The sequence below is a fragment of the Dipodomys ordii genome, unplaced genomic scaffold, assembly GCF_000151885.1.
Source record: "Dipodomys ordii isolate 6190 unplaced genomic scaffold, Dord_2.0 Scaffold303, whole genome shotgun sequence".
In the NCBI taxonomy this organism is placed as follows: Eukaryota; Metazoa; Chordata; class Mammalia; order Rodentia; family Heteromyidae; genus Dipodomys; species Dipodomys ordii.
In genome coordinates, this window is record NW_012267519.1 from 884969 (window position 1) to 890885 (window position 5917).

Here is a 5917-nt window from a genome sequence, read left to right on the forward strand (position 1 = left end):
TTAGATCTTGAGTTCATGCATGAGTATATTATTAGGCGATTTAAAAAATGACTGGGAATGGGCTGGGAAGGTGGCTCAGTGGTAGAGTGCTTGCCTTGCATGCATGAGGCCCTCCGTTCAATTCCTCAGCACCACATAAGCAGAAAAAGCAGGAAGTGGGGCTGAGGCTCAAGAGGCAGAGTGCTAGTCTACAGCTGAAGAGCTGAGGGACAGTGCCCAGGCCCAGAGTTCAGACCCCACAACTGACAAAAAAAATACTGGGAAAAGGAGAGTGAGAAAAGTAAAGATAATTAAAATTAAAATGCTTCACAGGGCACTGGTTGCTCACACCTGTAATCCTAGAAGCTCAGGAGCCTGAGATCTGAGGATCCTGGTTCGAAGCCAGACCAGGCAGGAAAAGTTTTTGAGACTCTTATCTTCAATAAAATACCCAGAAAAAGCTGGAAGTAGTGCTGTGACTCAAGTGGTAGAGAATGAGCATTAGCCTTGAGCAAAAGTAGCTCAGGGACAGTACCCAGGCCCAGAGTTCAAACCCCAGGACCAGCGGAGAAGGAGGAAGAGGAGGAGGAGGGGGGGGAGAAAGAAAATGCTTCTAATAATTATAGCATAAAAATAACAATTAGTACAATTAAGATTAATAGGCTTTGCCAGAGAACCACGCAGACATCCAGGTAAAGAAAGCAAAGAAAGGTTTATTGCCTGGAAAGGGGGGCCGGCAAGACTCCTTTCTACAAGGGAGGAATGAGAAGTACCAGCTATTGTCTGGGGTGACCTATATAACCTAGAGGGTTTAGGAGGAGCTAGAAGGCGCTAGGAAGCGGAGATCCTGGTGTGAACATGCAGGCCAGGGGCTCCAACATGTCTGACTAGGATTTACAGCTGCTATGCAAATGGTAGATAAGGATCCTGCAACTGCCCAAACCTGAAGGTCAATCTAAGGGGCTCTTGTTGCCTTATATGGTGGTAGCTGACCCAGAGAAGTGCTATCCCAAGGCAAAGGGTGTTGGAAGTTGATTATTTACTGCCTTTACTACTTGGGCCTGGTGTTGCCTAGGAAGGGAGCATGCTAAGCTATGGAGAAGGGAAGGAGTGGACTAAGCTACGGGAAGGGACTCATTTCACTAACATTACGTAAATAACCATGAGAGGGAAAGGTGAGGGCTAAGGAAGAAGGTGAATATGGTCAGGATAATTTATAAACATATATGTAAATAAAACAATAAAACATGTAGAAATTGTTTCAAGAAGGGTGAGAGTACGGGGAGTGAGTGACAGAGGGATTGAGTATGATTTGAGCATTTTATGCTTTTGTGAAAGTGTTACAATGAACATCCCTCCTTGTACAACTGAAAGTTTCTAATAATATTTTTAAAAATATGAGTCAGACACAGTGGCTGAAGCCTGTAATTCTTGTTACTTGGGAGGCAGAGATCAAGGGATCATGGTTTGAGGCTAGCCAACATGTAAAATTTCTTGAGAGTTCATGTCCCTCAATGGGTGGGCACAGTAGTGTGTGCCTGTATATCCAAGCTATTGGGGAAATATAACATCTGGGTACACTGGGGCATGCCTGTCATTTCCAGTAGAAGGATACTTGGGCATAAAGTGAAACCTAACCTTGAAATTAGGTGACTTAAGTGGTAGTCCTTAGCAAGCATGAGGCCCTGAGTTCAATTCCCAGTATTGCTAAAATATGTGATAAAATGCAATATGATTAAGAAAAAAACCAAGTCACTAAGATTACACCCATGATCTACTAGCACCCAGGACAGAGTTAGGATATTTTTTTCTTTTTGGTCGGTCATGGTGCCTGTACTCTGGGCCTGGGCCACTGTCCCTCAGCTCTTCAGCTCAAGGCTAGTGTTCTACCACTTGAGCCACAGCGCCACTTCCGGCTTTTTTTCTGCTTATGTGGTGCTGAGGAATCGAACCCAGGGCCTCATGTATTCAAAGCAAGCAATCTACCACTGAGCCAACTTTCCAGCCCAAGTTAGGGTATTTTTGATAAGGCATCAATGGACTTAAACATTCATAGGCTAATGCTATGTCTGATGGGTCAATAGTGTAGTGATATTCAGGATATCAACATTGGTTTTGATGGTATCTTTCAAAAAATAAAAAGCTGGGTGCTGGTAGCTTATATGTGTAATCCTAGCTACTCAGGAGGCTGAGATCTGAGGATCATGGTTCAAAGCCAGCCTGGGCAGGAAAGCCCGTGAAACTCTTATTTCCAATAAACCACAAGAAAACTGGAAGTGGAACTGTGGCTCAAGTGGTGGAGTGCTATCCTTGAGTTGAAGAGCTGAGGGACAGTGCCCAGGCCCAGAGTTCAAGCACAATGACCAACAACAACAAGAAATAAAAGCTAGATGTTACTAGGGCAAAAGATGCCCATGAGTGATGGATATGATGCCAGGAAGACTGTCCAATCACACTGAGTACTCACGTAACTGGTGGCTGTATGGCAAGTAACAAATGTGACTTACTTACTGACAGGTTCCATGTAAAGTGTGTCATCCAATCAAACATCAAGTTGGCCCATAACATGAGGTTATGCTACCAAGGTGAATGGGGCCAGCCCCTCAGCAGTCACCATTGTCTGTTCTCTATAGCAACTGAAAGCTGCCTGTGTAGTTACTCAACAAAACTTTAAAACATCTTCCCCAGGAGCCCAAAAAGGCTGACTTGATCACCCAGAAGCAGCAGACATCAATATGCTACCACACCAAGTGTGAGGCCACTTTTGCCACTTACTCCCCACCCAAGATGCTGGAGAAGGTTAATCAGAGCCTCAGACTCTTGGTCACATTACCAGCAAGGCCGGCTTCCTGGTCTGCCAGAATAACTGTTTCACTATCATCTCTGCAGAGATTCATAGGGCTGAGTATCTCCTGCTACCTGGGGAGGCTAAAAGTAAGTATTCCTTTCTTAAAGCATTGTCACTTCTGTGGTTCTATTTATTCCCAAGAAAATGAAAGGTTTATTAATGCTACATTTAATGGTTATATTAAATGAGTATTGCTTCCACTTATGTTTCTAGGCTTCTCAATTAGTCTTATTATGTCATTTATCTTTTTCATTCTCGATCTATTCCATGTGTCTGTGAAATTTATCCAGTGTGTCTTTTCAATAGATGGATACAGATAAAATCAAAGGCAGATGTGAGAATCATTCATACTCAAGTCAAACTTCCTCAACACATCTCATATAAAGAACTTATTTAAATCATTGAATGAGGACATAATCATATAATAGAAAAAAACTATCTTCCAGGAAGCAATTCATATTTCAAGCTTCTTAGAGTTTAAAATTATTTTATTTCTTTCTGATTAACCTGTTTTTTGTCTTTTCAAGGACATAATTGTTTGTTGGTTTTTTCACATTTGTTTATTTTTATTATAAGCATGCTATACAGAGGAGTTACAGTTACATGAGTAAGGTAATGAGTACATTCCTTGTCCAACATTGTTACCCATTCTTTTGTTTTTCTCCTACTATCCCTTCCTTCCCCCATTCCTCCTTCACCCACAAAGTTGAAAAGTTCATATCTGTCATAGTGTCTTGTGATTATCGTTGTTGCAATGGGTCATCCTTTGTCCTTTTTTCAGCACTTATTCCTCTTCCCTTCCCCTAATCAGATATATACAAGACACAGGGTACCAGAATAAAAGACAGAGATTGCCAGGGATAAACCAATGGAAAAAGAAAATTGAAATACAATAAAAAGAAAGAACTAGATACAGTACATCAGCAACAACAAGGTCAACAACCCAAAAAAAAAGACCTGTTGTTTCCATGTCTTGGAGTTCATTTTAATTAGCATCATTTTGTATGGTCATATGTACATAGCTATTAAACTACTGCGATCCTCTGCTAGGACTACCTTAGGCATATACTAATTATTACAAATGAGAGAAACCATGGAGCCTATGTTTCTTTGGGTCTAGCTTACTTCATTTAATATGATTTTTCCCAAGTCTTCCCATTTCCTTATGAAAAAGGTGATGCCATTCTTTATGATAGAAGCATAAAAATCCATTGTGTGTGTGTGTGTGTGTATAATACCAAATTTTCTTGAACCATTCATCTATTGAGGGGCATCTGGGTTGGTTCCATATCTTAGCTATGTTACCATAATGCTGCAATGAACATAGTTGTGCTGGTAGCTTTAGTGTGGCCTTCCTTGTGATCATTTAGATAAATGCCCAGGAGTGGGATTACTGGATCATAGGGGAGTTCTATGTTCAGTTTAATGAAGAACCTCCATACTGCTTTCCAAAGTGGTTGAAACAGCTTACATTCCCACCAACAGTGTAGTAGCATTCCCTTTTGGCCACACCTGCATCATCTGTTATTATTTGTTTTCTTATAATGGCCATTTTAACTGGGGAGAGGTGGACTCTCAATGTGGTTCCAATTTGTATTTCTTTTTTGGGGGGGAGGGGTCCGGTCGTGGGGCCTGAACTCTGGGCCTAGGGGCTGTCCCTCAGCTCTTCAGCTTAAGGGTAGCGCTCTACCACTTGAGCCACAACACCACTTCTGGCTTTTTTCTTTTTGCTTATGTGGTGCTGAGGAATTGAACCCAGGGCCTCATGCATGCAAGGCAAGCACTCTACCACTGACCACCTTCCCAGCCCTTGCATTTCTTTTATAGCCAGCGATGTTGAACATTTCTTCATGTATCTATTGGCCATTCTTATATCTTCTGCAAGGCAAAGGCTATAGCTAGCAAGATACATAGAAAGCCCACAGTTTGGGAGATTTTTGCTAGTTATATAACAGACAAGGGTCTCATATCCAAAATATACCTAGAGCTCAAAAACTTTAACCCCCCAATAACAAATCCTCAAAGAAAAAACCACCCCATTAAATAACTGTTCTAAAGAATTAAAAAGAGACTTCTCTGGGTTGCTATTGTTTTTTTAACAAAAGACTTTCATAGTGTGCAATTATTCACAGACAGTGGGAACATCCTATGAGAATAGCCTAGACTCCAGTCTTAGTTTTCTTAACCAATCTGAGTTCTGCGCTCTTTGAGCCACAGCTATTGGCCTACAGTGGGGGCAGGTTACTGGGCAAAAGCAGTAAGAGATTCTTTGGATAGTGACAAGTCACAGGAGTGATTCTTTGTAGATGTTAGATTATTTATTTTTTAACTGTATTTTTCTTTGTCTTTTCTTTTTTGGTACTGGGGATCGAACCCAGGACATTGCCCTAGATTATTTATTTTTAAATATGATGATTTGAAGCTACAAATGCAGAACTGTCTCTTGCCCCACTCATCAAATTAATAGGAAGATGGTCAGGACTTAACTAGAATAGTAAAATTTCTCTTTATTCCTTTATGGCCCTAATTATTTTTCCTTCCTCTTCTTTTTTTTTTTTTTGTCGGCCGTGGAGCTTGAACTCTGAGCCTGGGAGCTGTCCCTGAGCTCTTCAGCTCAACGTGAGTATTCTACCACTTGAGCCACAATGCCACTTCTGGTTTTCTGGTGGTTAATTGGAGGAACATGTCTCACGGATGACCCTGCATGGACTGTCTTTGAACTACGATTCTCAGATCTCAGCCTCCTGAATAGCTAGGATTACAGGTGTGAGCTAAAGGCACTCGGCTATTTTTCCTTTATATATGTATATGTATACATATATATATATATACACACACACACACATAGACACACACATATATATATTTCCTTCATATATATGCATATATATTTCTTAATTTTAAAATAGTTGGGGACTATCAGTCTTTTAAAAACAATGTCGAGGGGCTGGGAAGGTTGCTCAGTGGTAGAGTGCTTGCCTCGCATGCATGAGATCCTGGGTTCAATTCCTCAGCACCACATAAGCAGAAAAAGCCAGAAGTGGTGCTGTGGCTCAAGTGGTAGAGTGCTAGCCTTGAGCTGAAGAGCTG